The sequence below is a fragment of the Meles meles genome, chromosome 1 (genome assembly GCF_922984935.1).
Source record: "Meles meles chromosome 1, mMelMel3.1 paternal haplotype, whole genome shotgun sequence".
Classification (NCBI taxonomy): Eukaryota; Metazoa; Chordata; class Mammalia; order Carnivora; family Mustelidae; genus Meles; species Meles meles.
The window spans coordinates 195,986,426-196,000,170 of NC_060066.1; the positions used below are offsets into that span (position 1 = coordinate 195,986,426).

The 13,745-nt window shown below is 41.7% G+C and overlaps 1 protein-coding gene across 4 annotated transcripts in view; it reads right to left on the reverse strand.

Moving 5' to 3' along the window:
- PHACTR4 (phosphatase and actin regulator 4) overlaps positions 1-11,885 on the reverse strand; it is a 109,158-nt gene extending 97,273 nt beyond the window's left edge. For all 4 annotated transcript variants that reach the window (XM_046012242.1, XM_046012223.1, XM_046012217.1 and 1 more), the window contains exon 1: positions 11,577-11,885. The gene's annotated coding sequence lies outside the window, so the exon portion shown is untranslated. The remainder of the gene's footprint in view (positions 1-11,576) is intronic.
- Positions 11,886-13,745: the final 1,860 nt, after the last annotated feature.

Consider the following 13,745-nt stretch of genomic DNA (forward strand, 5'->3'; position numbering starts at 1 on the left):
TACCCCCAGGTTTATAATAAGTCTTGTAATCTGGTAGGACAAGTTTCTCCATCTTATCTTCGGAAGTATGTTGGCTGCTCCACACACATTTTAGAATCAACTTGTCAAATTCCATGAAAAAACAAAACAAAACAACTTACTGGAATTCTGATTAGAATTACATTCAATCTAAAAATCAAACTCGGGAGAACTTTCTTTATAATACTAAGTTTTCCAATCCATGAATATTTTATCTCTACCATGTATTTAGTCTCTTTATTTGGACCATCTTTGTCTTTTAAATAGAGTTTTGGGGGAACACATTCTAATTTCTTTCTATTGTGATTAAGAGTGTATTCCTTTTACCACCTTATGTTCTATTTTTCATTTGTTCCACTTTGCTGATCTTTTCTCCTTTTTTGCCTTCCGCTTTATCAATTTTTTTCTCATTCTCTTTCCCTCATTTCTACTTATTTTTATTCTATTACTATTCTTTAATTATTAGCTCTGAAATGAATATTTTACATTAAGTCTAAATAAAAACTCTTGGAATGCTTTCATTTCAACCCCCTCCCATATTTATATTTATTTGAGTACCTTCCCTTTTATATCCACAAAGATGTTACTGTTTTATTAAGTCAGTCCTTAAGAAGGTTTTCCTTAATATACATGTTCTTTGCTCATCATTCCTCTTTGCATCTCAGACCCTTGTTTCCTAGAAGCATTTTTCCTTCTTCCTAAAGGATATCCTTCAGAAGTTCCTTTGGTGAGGTTCTATGGGAATATGTTCTCTCAGTTCCTTTGTTTGAAAATTTTTTTTTTAATTATATTTAACATACATTTTTACTGAGTACACAATTCTTGGTTGACAGATTCTTTTTTTCTTTTAGCATTTTGAAAATATTGTTCCACTGTCTTCTTATTTCTTATGAATACTTCTTATGAGTATTGGCTCAACTGGTGTATACCCAACAATATCTCAAAAAGTACATATCCTGCTAGGAAAAATGATATATTCTTGGTATACTTGTTTATATCTGTATTTACAACCAGAGTCTATCCTGAACACTCAAAATGAAACAAAGAATGAAAGCTATTAATGATGTGACAGGAAAAAATTTTTGTCTTTTGAAGTCTGTTCAAAAAAAGTTACACTGGGGTGCCTGGGTGGCTCAGTGGTTTAGGCCGCTGCCTTCCGCTCAGGTCATGATCTCAGGATCCTGGATCGAGTCCCACATCCGGCTCTCTGCTCTGCAGGGAGTCTGCTACCCTCTCACTCTCTCTGCCTGCCTCTCTGCCTACCTATGATCTCTCTCTGTCAAATAAATAAATAAAATCTTTAAAAAAAAAAAGTTACATTTAGGAAATGCTTATTTTTAAGCACAATCAACATATAACGTATTACTTAAGGGTAAAGACTTAAAAATGGGACTAGGGGCACAGAAGTGGCTCACTGGGTTAAGTGTCCAATTCTTGATGTCAGCTTGGGTCTTGATCTCAGGGTTGTTGAGTCCAAGCCATGCTAGGCGTGGAGCCTACTTAAAAAAAGAAATGGGCTTAATATCCCCTTTCAAGAAAAAAACCTCCTCCTAGTTAAACATGGTCTTTTTTGTTACCACAAAGAGGCATGAATCAGCTCTTTAAAATAGAGGTGTGGCTCAATGATAAGCAAAAGCACGCTCAAGGAATTATCTTAGTGAATTACAAAGGACATTATTTTCAGGAAAAATAAGATTTCAGAATGATCTTACTTTCAAGATGTTCAGATTAGAATTAATCCTATTATTTCTTCTCTTGAAATAATTGGGACTAGATTTGGGGTTCAGGAAATTAAAGTTTCTTTTTTTTTTTTTTAAGGTTTTATTTATTTGACAGAGAGAGCAAGCACAAGCTGGGGGAGCGACAGGCAGAGGGAGAGGGAGAAGCAGGCTCCCCGCTGGGCAAGAAGCAGATGCTGGACTCAATCCCAGGACCCCAGGATCATGACCTGAGCCAAAGGCAGATGCTTAACCAACTGAGCCACCCAGGCGCCCCTCCTCCAATATTTCCTTAAGAATAAAAATCCTAGGGGCGCCTGGGTGGCTCAGTGGGTTAAAGCCTCTGCTTTCGGCTCAGGTCATGATCCCAGGGTCCTAGGATCGAGCCCCATATCAGGCTCTCTGCTCAGCAGGGAGCCTGCTTCCCTCCTCTCTCTCTCTCTGCCTGCCTCTCTGTCTACTTGTGAGCTCTCTCTGTCAAATAAATAAATAAAATCTTTAAAAAAAAAAAAATCCTGGGGCACCTGGGTGGCTCAGCAGGTTAAAGCCTCTGCATTCGGCTCAGGTCATGATCCCAGGGTCCTGGGATCGAGCCCCGCATCGGGCTCTCTGCTTGGCTGGGAGCCTGCTTCCTCCTCTCTCTCTCTCTGCCTGCCTCTCTGCCTGGTTGTGATCTCTCTCTGTCAGATAAATAAACTATAAAAAAAAAAAAAAAAAAAAGAATTTAAAAAAAAAAAAAAACAAAAAAAACATCTGTTGTCAGTACTTGAAAGTGACACTGAGATCATTCGTTGGGCATTAAATTTTACGACCCACACAAAGTTGCTCAGGATAGGGATCTGCAAAGTCTCTTTAAAGAGAGTAATGGGGTGCCTGGCTGGCTCAGTTGGTGGAGCGTGTGACTCTCGATCTCGGGGTTGTGAGTTCGAGCCCCACACTGGGTGTAGAGATTGCATTAAAAAAAAAAATCCTGTGGGCACCTGGATGGTGCAGTCGGTTGAGCAACTGACTCTCGGTTCCCGCTCAGGTCGTGAACTTGAGGTCGTGGGACTGAGCCCTGAGTTGGGCTCTGTACTTAACAGGGCTTCGTCTCAGGACCCTGAGATCATGACCCGAGCTGACGTTTAACCAACTGCGCCACACAGGCACCCTTAAAGTTTCTATTTAATAGGTGAAGTCTGGTTACATGTATCTAGCCGGTGTTAGAAATCTAGCAAAAATGATATGTCAAAAGATGGACTTAAATAGACTTAAAAAAAAAATTAGTTTCATGTGTGTCTGGATCATAGTGATACCAAGTATAACTATCTCATGAAAGAATACTTAGGGTCATTATTTACAAGAATTTAATGTGGCATAATTGATGTTTAGGAGGTTAACCCTTTTAATCTCTTCTAGTTAAAAGGAAGAAGTTGCTCAACAACTACTCTTTGATATTTTCCTTTCTACTCTGCCCTCCAAAAGCACTAGCACATACCAAAATGTTTTATTTACAAATCCCCTAAAACTTTTATTATTCATCCCTTAACATCAATGCCCTAAAGATGATTAAATGTTCGCTTTTCAACTTCATTCCAATGGTGCCTTTCCTGCAGAGTTAAGAGGGAAGCTTCTGATTGCTACAAAATAAACTTTCATCTTTCTATAAGGACAAAGAGGGGAGAGTTAAAAAACAACAACAACAAAGAAATAAGCCAGACATAAAAGTAGAATAAAGTTTACCAGGGGCTGAGAGGGGAAGGCAATGGGAGTTATTATTTACTGGGTAGAGTTTCAGTTTGGGATGACAGAAAAGTTTTGGAAATGGATAGTAGTGATTGCTGCACAATGTTGTGAATGTTCTTAATGCTACTGAATTGTACACTTAAAAAAGGTTAACATGGTAAATTTTACCACAATTAAAAAAATATTAAGTGTGCAATGATTACCGTAGTTGCAAACAAACAGACTTATTTATCTTACGCCACAGATTGCAAAGATATTTAACAGAATGGTCCTGACTGGCCTGTGGCTACAATGAAAGGAGAAGCCCTCTCCCAGTTACAAAGAGATGGTGTTCCAGAAGCCACTTAGCTCTTACCTAATTTTATATAAGCATTAGGGTATGCAAGAATGTTAGAAAAATTCCCAATCTTATTGGTATCACCAGTAGATAAGAAATAGTGTCGTCTCTTAATACATAAAGCAAAACCACACCCATATCCTGAATCCTAATACTTTCCCTCAGATTTAAACTCAGAGGAAGGAAGAGGAGGCAAAGTTGGGTGTGTGCAAGCAAAAGAGAATGGAAAGAATTCTTCATACCCTGTGACCTGTCCTATACAGTTACTCTCAGTATCTACTGAAAGCGTTATTTATTTTTTTAAAGATTTTATTTATTTATTTGAGAGAGTGAGCAAGCACACAAGCAAGGGGGAGGGGCAGAGAGAGAGGGAGAAGCAGACTCCCTGCTGACGAGGGACCCTGATGCAGGACTTGATCCCAGGACTCTGGGATCATGATGTAAGCTGAAAGCAGATGCTTTTTTTTTTTTTTTTTTTTTTTAAAGATTTTATTTATTTATTTGACAGAGAGAGATACAAGTAGGCAGAGAGGCAGGCAGAGAGAGTGAGAGGGAAGCAGGCTCCCTGCCGAGCAGAGAGCCCGATGCGGGACTCGATCCCAGGACCCCGAGATCATGACCTGAGCCGAAGGCAGCGGCTTAAACCACTGAGCCACCCAGGCGCCCCTGAAAGCAGATGCTTAAACGACTGAACCACCCAGGTGCCCCCAGGTTTATAATAAATCTTGTAATCAGGTAGGACACGTTTCCCCATCTTATCTTCAGAAGTGTGTTGGCTGCTCCACATACATTTTAGAATCTTTAAAAACAACAACAACAACAACAACACTTTTCAGGACACCTGGGTGGCTCAGGGTTAAACAGCTGCCCTCGGTTCAGGACATGATCCCCGGGTTCTGGGATCGAGCCCCACATCGGACTCCTTGTTCAGTCGGGAGGCTACTTCTCCCCTGCCTGCCTGCAGCTCTCCCTGTTTGTGTGTGCTCTCTCTCCTGATCTCTCTGTGTCAAATAAATAAATAAAATCTTAAAAAAAAAAAAAAACTTTTCATCTTAAAAAAAAGAAATTACTGGGGGCACCTGGGTGGCTCAGTGGGTTAAAGCCTCTGCTTTCGGCTCAGGTCATGATCCCAGCGTCCTGGGATCGAGCCCCACGTCAGGCTCTCTGCTCCGTGGAGAGCTTGCTTCCTCCTCTCTCTCTGCCTGCCTCTCTGCTAGTTGTGATTTCTCTCTGTTGAATAAATAAAATATATAAAAAAAAAAAAAAAAAAAGAAATTACTGGATCAGCAAATTATGAATATTTAGCTCCTGATTGGTATTACCAAACTGTTTGCTAACATCAGTATCCTAATTGGCAGTGCCACTAACAGCCTACCGTGCTTGTTCATTCACAACCCACCTTCTTAATAATGGATTTGAATATTTTAAGATAAATGTATGTCCAGCTTAATAGTTCTAAATGCTACATAATTATTGTTTTAACCTTAAATTTTTTTGAGTACAATCGACACATACCCATTTTGTTAGGAAAGTCAAACATATTCCTATGACTGTAAATTTTGTTGTTTTGCTCATATTTATTAAACACTCTACAGTTTACAAAGACCTCTCACATACTTTACCTCATCTCATACCCCTAAAGAAATGGTCATTATTCCTATTCTATAGATGAGGAAACTAAAATTTAAGGAGGTTAGCTGACTTGGATATTCACAGTGACGTGTGATAGAGCTGGAAATAGAACCCAGGTCTTCAGAGTCCAAAGATAGGAAATATATTATATTGAGTAAACAGGTCAGAGCTTTCAGATGGACAAAATCAACACCTGGTGTTTTAAATATAATAGAGAAGTTAAACTGAAAACCAAGGCTGAATCTCAAAGCTGTAGAGTTTCAACCACCTCTTCCCCCAAAAAATCAGACAGGCACTAAACACATTTCCTCTCCTAAAATCCCCTGGAATGTTTTTGGTTGCAAATCATAAAATCTTAGAATTTGAGAGACCAACTAATCCAGGGCACTCTATTCAGAAATGAGAAAACTGAAACACAAGGCTTGTGATCTGCTCAGAGATGGCGAAACCAAAGCCTTTTATGACAATATAGTATGTTTTCTTCTAAGGCCCATACAACAGTATTCGAGAGATTCTGCTTTGCTGAGAATGTAGGAGATAGAACGCGTGGACTAGCAGAAAATTCGTGCCTGACCTCAGCTCACCCTAACTGCTGTTGGGTAGCCCTCTCCCTCATCTTTGTTTGGCTGCCTTACCTTTTCCACCACTGCTGTTCCAAAACTTTTAACACTTTCTGAAGTCCACTAGCCCACTCTCACCTTTTATCGTTCCACAGATAACTTAACCCCTTCCTTCTTAAAGGCAGATAAATAAGAGGTCGCTAGACCTTAACAGACCTTATAAGGCAGAAATTGTGATCCTGAGCTTTGCAGTCAAAATATATCTGGATTCCAGATCTCTTCCATTACTTATATGGTGCCTTTGGGAATGAAGTTAATCTCTCAAAGCCATAATTTCTTCAACTGTCAAAAGGGAATGCTCACCAACTCTACGGAATTTTTGTAAAATTAAATAACACATATAAAAGTGTCAAGGGTGCCTGGCTGGCTCAGTCTGTGAAGAATGTGATTCTTGCTTGATCTTGGGGTCGTGAGTTTGAGCCCTACAATGGGTGTAGAGCTTACTTTAAAAAAAAAAAAAAAGGACCTAGATCAGTGTACAGAGTAAGCGACTGGGGACTACCCCAATTTCAGTTCCCATTTCCATCACTTCCAAACACATCTTCCTCCATCCTTTCTTCATGTTTCCCTTTCAAGGCTCACCTCTCCATGTGGTTTCATTTTTATCTCCTTCCAGGGCTTCTTTATCTCCCTTTTCTCTTGTGCCGATCTTCAGTGTCTGCCTCTCTGCGGGCTCCTTTTCCTTCACCTTCCAACAGGTCAAATCTCTCCCTCTTTTAAAATCAAATCAGGGGCGCCTGGGTGGCTCAGTGGATTAAGCCTCTGCTTTGGGCTCAGGTCATGATCTCAGAGTTCTGGGATTGAGCCCCACTTTCCAGGCTCTCTGCCCAGCAGGGTGCCTGCTTCCCCCTACCTCTCTACCTACTTATGATCTGTCAAATAAATTAATAAAATCTCTTAAAAAATTTTTTTTTAAATCAAATCAAATCAAACAAAAAGGTCCTTAAAATCCAACTCTTCTAGCACTTACTCTAAGTATCTCTCCTAAATGCTCTAACCTACCGGAAAGACAGCAAGCAATTATCTTTCAAAACAGATGAGATTATGTCAATTACCTGCTTTAAAAACCTTTGATGGTTTAACAATTCCTTAATCATGAAGCCTGCACTCCTTAGCAAAACATGTGAATCCTTCTCAACACCTGGCCATCAAACTTTGCTTTCAGCAGCCGCTGTATTCTTCAACTCAACCCCCCCAAGCATTCTATAACCTTCTAAAATTATATGCATGTTTGCGTATGTGCAGTTGTCTGGGTGAAAATCCATTCCTCTTTTCAAATTTCTGAGAGGGGGCATCTGAACCGAAAAATATTAAAAACCAACTGCAAAATCCTCTTAAGCTATACCACACTCCTCACTTTTTTTTTTTTTTTTGAAGATTTTATATATTTGACAGAGATACATCAAGAGAGGGAACACAAGCAGGGGGAGTGGGAGAGGCAGACTCCCTGCTGAGCAAGGAGCCCAGTGAGGGGCTCGATCCCAGGACCCCCGATCATGACCTGAGCCAAAGGACTGAGCTACCCAGCTGCTCCCACACTCCTCACTCTTTCCCAGACACAAACCTTAACACTTTTGCACATCCATTCCTCTGCCAAACTGCTTTCTCAGGCTGATCGAGGTGGTGGTGCCTGAGGGAGTCTGGCTGAAATTAGCTTAATAGTAACAGGTCTACTGGATGAATTCTTGTTCATCCCTCAAGAACAAGCACCAAAATCACTTTTCAGTCCCTTTCCTATATTGTAACACAGCTCTACTGAACACTTAGAACAGTCAGGTGTGGCAATGTTGTAAGCTCTTCAAGGCAGAGGCTCAATACCTTAACATCTTTTTTTTTTAACAGTTGTTTTTTAAGATTATTTATTTATTTATTTGACAGAGAGAGAAAGAGAGAGAGATCACAAGTAGGCAGAGAGGCAGGCAGAGAGCCTGAGCAGAGAGCCTGATGCGGGGCTCCATCTCAGGACTCTGGGATCATGACCTGAACCAAAGGCAGAGGCTTTAACCCACTGAGCCACCCAGGCGCCTCCCCTTAACATCTTTTTTGTACCTACAGAACGTAATCCAGATCCCATCACCCAACAGGCAAAACAGAAATCTGCTGAATAAAAGAACCATTTGTGGCACTGCATTTGTATTCTGGTATTCTCCACAACTACCCCTGCCCACTTTTGTTATTCATTCACTCATTCAATATATATTTATGAAATTCAAAAAAAACACCTGGACTTATGTGCTAAGCAGTAAGGATACAGACTAGGACACAGTCCTTGCCATTAAGACCTTTAACTGTGACAATACAGAACAAATATTAAGGGGCTTATTTGATGAGTGCATAACGGGTTATGGTGGCCCACGTGAAGACATGATTAATGCTCACAGAATGTCTTACAAGGAGACATCATACTCTTTTAGGCCAGAGAATCTACTCACTCTTTATCTCTTTCTTTATAAACAATCTTCTTCCAATGCTCCTTTTCCTTTTCTAAAGGGTATAATGTGACCAAATACCCTACTCCTGAAATAATTCCACAGATAGAGCAGGAATGATTATCTCCGTGTTAAAGATGAGAAAACTAACCTCAAAGAGGTCACGACTCAAGGTTGCACATAAGAGAGGATTTTATTTAGTACTTATTTACTGTCTGACTCCCTCAACCACCACCACCCCTAATCAGTCTATAAGCCCCAAGAAGCAAGACTTTCGTTTTCACTCCTTTGTCCTCAGGGTCTGATTCCTGCATTTCCAGGAATCTAATTCCAGGGTCTAGACCACAGCAGGCTTTCAATAAATATACATTGATTGAATGGATAGATGAATTGATTCCAAAATAAAGTTGACCAAGAGCAAAACACACAAGGGCAAAAATTTCCTTCCCATCATGATGGCTTAGTAAGAGATTTAAAACAGGCTTCTACTAGTTAGAAAGGCTAGACCAATTGTATTGACTCAAGTCCACTGGCATGTTATGTATTTTACCTAAGAAGAATTCAAGTAAAGGGGTGAAGTAAGTTTCTATTTCTGATGTCACATTCATGGCATGTACTGACATAAAGCCAAGATTTAACTGCAGGTTTGAAACTGATTAAAAGTTTTCACAAAAAGCAAACACTAAAGAAAGCATTTTCTTGAGTCTTGACAGTGGCTAGAAAAGTATCTCAATTTCAGTTATTTCTTTGATGTCAGTTCCAGCAGTCAAAACTGGTGTATAGATGTTCTCCAACATATTTGTTTAAAAACCTTTAAGCAAAGATTAGAAAAACTTTTTAGTAATGATTAGACAAAACTACAGCCCAGTAACTCACCACTATTTCACTCCCAGGGCTCCATAAAATTGCCTTGGTCTGAAGCACAAGGCAATCAAAATGTACCATCAAACAAGGTGATGGGACCCAAATTAAATATGATTTATGGTTTAGTATGACATTGTTTATGTTCTAGAAACTCCGGTTCCTTAGAAATGATTTTGCTCTGATTAGGAAGTACTGCCATTATTTTTCTCCAATATTTAAATTTCAATAAATCATAAGCTGTGGGTGGTGGTGTGATGAGTAACTTCAACAGGTATGAAGTAATGTAATGAAAAGAGCACTAGACTGGAGTATAGTTTAGGCTACTATTTCCTATCTAGGTTAATTGTGTGACCTTGGGCAAGTCATTTAACATTTTAGAGGCTGTGAATTTAACATTTATCAGCTGTAAAATTAGAAACACCACCTCACAGAACTGTAGTGAGAAATTACATAATATATATGATGAGCTGTTTTCAAAAAATAACACTAACAGCAATGTCATTTTTTAAAAAAGATTTTATTTATTTATTTGTCAGAGAGAGAAAGAGCAAGTGAATACAAGCTGGGGGAGAGGCAGACACAGGGAGAAGCAGGCTTCCTGCTGAGCAGGGAGCCCACTACAGGGCTGGAACTCATGACCCTGGAATCATGACTTGAGCCTAAGGCAGAAGCCTAACCCCCTGAGCCAACCAGGAGTCCCAGCAATGTCGTGTTTGAACAAATAACAGCCAGTCATTAGCAACTACTGTTCTTAGATTATTTTTAAAACTTCTAGAGCAATTCTGTGGATGCTTCCTCAAAACACGGGTGGGAAAACAACCAATCCCCAGTCATTGCTGGATTAAAAACTGAAGAACAACTGCATTAAAGACCTCCATCCCTGTACAATATTACCAACACAATATGGGATTCCCAGAGTAAATCACTTCCATTATGAGATATCAACATAATAAAGTACAATAGCTTTATCTGCCAATTTGACTAGGAGGGAATTTAACCTATATAATAACCTTGATAATCTTCCCTGTTTCATGTAAAGGGGTCTTAGTTGTCCTAATTTCAGAGACTTGAAATACTAATTACTTTCAAAAAAGGAGTGTCCACACTGGCTTTCAGAAAGCTTTGGCTTATGCTGAATCTAGCAATGCAGTCTTCCAACGGAGCGTATATTAAATTACCACTATCTAACAAAATTTGGTTAAATCCACACACTTCACCAGTTTCAGTACGGGCTACCTCTCCTCCCTCAAACTGGCTGGCTTCATTCCTATTACTTGATGAACTAGTCTCTTTGTTGCTTTTGAGAAGCAACTAGGTTTCTGGTTTCCCTATAATGCGGATCCTTCCATTAATGGACGTTTTCTTCCAACTTTTTGTTTCGCGCAGTGGAAATAAAAGGATTGGCGGGTACGAGGGGCGAGGAACTGGGTGGCTGGACGAAGTCCTGCAACTTTCTTCTGCATGCAATGAATGAAAAGACTGTTTCGTGCCCTATAAATCACTTTCTCTCCTCCGAGATTCAAGTGTGTGAACCGCACTGGTTCTTTGGTTCCCCGATCACAGCCGCAATCTATACGGACACAGCAGCAAATTCGGTCCCTTCCCAGTTTCCCGGGGAGGGAGCTCACTTCTTTTCCACAGGCCCATCCCCCTACCGAGAAAAACGCCTGCAGACTCGTGTCGCGAAGCCGCGCGGGGCTGACGTTTCAGAGTTAGACAATAACCTCGAGGGTTTTCAACAGAAACTCCGTCTGCCGCTGCCTGGCTCCGAGCCTCCGCTCTGCCCAGCCGAGATGCAGAGGTCCGACCGAGGACCGGTTTGAAAAACGGACTTTGACCTGATCCGGTTACCGCAACCGGATCCCCAGGGACCGGTCCCCATTAGGGGCGGCCCGACGGGCTCCACGGAGGAGGCGACTCCACGCACGGGCACAAAGGGGCTGCCCAGACAAAAGAGCCCCGCAAAATCGCGGGGGGCGGAGTGGGCCAGCCGGCGCCGGACGCACTACAGGCGGAGAAACCACGGCGGGACCGTTGTGGGAGGGCGGAGGAGGAGGCGGCGGCCCCGGCCCAACCCGCCCCGCCCCAGCCCGACCCCACCGCGGCTCCGGCCGTTACCCCCGCCCGGACCACCACCTCCTCGCGGAGCCAAAAACACTGCCGGAACCTAGGAGACACCCACAGCCAGACCCCGCGTACTTCTCACTCACTTTCCCTTGTTCCTCGAACTCACCCGGGTGGCCGCCGCCGCCTCCTCAGCCTCCACAGTAGTTTCCCCCGGAAATCCTACCTGGCCCGCCGACCGCCTGGCCGCAGCCAGAGCCTCCGCCCCGGGAGGGGGAGCGGGAGCAGGCCGGACAGTGAGGGGGTAGGAAGTGCCTCCGCGGGGACTCACGGGACTTGTAGTCTTCAGCAAGGGCCAGCTCGGTCGCGGGCGGGACAAGATGGCGGGACCCTCTAGCCCTCCGCTCTCCTGGCCGTCAGTACTCCACGGCGTCTTTGGGCATGCGCCACCCGCTGCCTGCGCCCTGCGGGTGGAAGGACTCGTGCACCTTTCCTAATACCGAGAGGGCAAAGGTCTTTGGACTTGGGACGAATTGAGTATTCGGCTGCAGGCAGTGCCTAAGGAAGGAGCTGATGCTGCAAGTGTGCTGTTTTAGATTAATTGTCCAGTCCCTGTCCGGTCAAATTTCATTTATAATTTCTGCGAAAGGAAAAAACTATTGAGGGCCAGTTTGAAGTACAAAAACTTATAAGTTATTCTCAATTTGTGCATAAAGAAGAAAACCAGGAATCATTCTTGACACCTCCTTCAGTCATTCTACATTCCATATATCTCGGTTACATTCCATTTTCTCCACTACCGTTAGAGGAAGCCACCGTCAGTCGTCTCTACAAGTCTCACTAGTTTCAGGCCTCCCGGCTATCTTCCTCCAAACACCTTCCTTGCTGCTGCCAGAAGATCTTGCTAAATGCCAACCTCATTGTGTCACAGCCCAAATTAGACCTAAGTGTATAACCTAAAGCTGCAAAACTTCTAGAGAAAAATGGGGAAAAAAAAAAAATCTATGTGAGCTGCAAACACATAACCCATGAAAGAAAAAAATACATATTGTAAGTCATAAAAATTTTTAAATTTTGCTCTTAAAACACCCTTATGAAAATGAAAAGCTCCCTATCCGGCTCCTTGCTCAGCGGGGAGACTGCTTCTCCTTCTGCCTGCCAGAGGCTCCCCCTGCTTGTGCTAACAAAATCTTTAAAAAAAAAAAAAAAGATGAAAAGGCAAGTCACACACTGGGACGAAATCCCAACAAAACCTGCATGCAACAAAGGACTAATATCTAGAATTATTTCAGTCCATTAAGACAAAGAACCCGTTTATTTTTTTTTAAGAGATTTTATTTATTTGACAGAGATCACAAGTAGGCAGAGAGGCAGGCAGAAAGAGAGAGAGGGAAGCAGGCTCCCTGCTGAGCAGAGAGCCCTATGAGGGGCCAGGACCCTGAGATGTGACGTGAGCCAAAGGCAGAGGCTTAACCCACTCAGCCATCTAGGCGCCCCCCAAAGAACCCAGTTTAAAAAATGATTTCAACAGACACTTTACCAAAGAAAATAAACCTATGGCAAATAAACACATGAAAGATGTTAGGGAAATGCAAATTAAAACCACAATGAGATAATCTACACACCATGACTTGTACTACCCCCACTGATCAAGTGTTAACAAGGGTGTAGAACAAGAATTCTCATTCACTGTTGGTGGCATTGTAAAACGATACAACCACTTTGGAAAACCGTATTGCAGTTTCTTTAAAAATTAAATATACATGTACCATGTGGGCCAACCATTACACTGTAGGTATTTACCTAAAAAAAAAAAAATGGAAAACATACATCTACATAAAGACTCGAACATGAATGTTCATAGCAACTTTATTTGTAATAGCTAAATACTGGAAACAACTCAAATGTCCTTCAAAAGGTGAATGGATATACAATGGAATATTCTTCAGTTGTTAAAAGGAATGGACTATTGATATGCACAACAACATGATGAATCTTAAAATAATTATGCTGAGTGAAAGAAGCCAGACATAAAGGAGTAAGTTCTGTATGACTCCGTTTGTATAACATCCTAGGAGAAGCAAAGTAGTGACACAGCAGATCTGCAGTTGCCTGGGGACCCAAGAAAGCAGAGGTATGGCCAGCAGACATCATAAAGGGGATAAGGAAACTTTTGGGGGGTGATGGGTATATTATCTTGATCATGGTTATAGTTTCAAGACTGAAAAGTTTTAAATATACCAAAACTCATCAAACTGCACACTTTAAATACATAAAATTCATTGCTCATCAATTATACTTCACAAAACCTGAAAAATAGTATAGTCAAAAAAGTCTT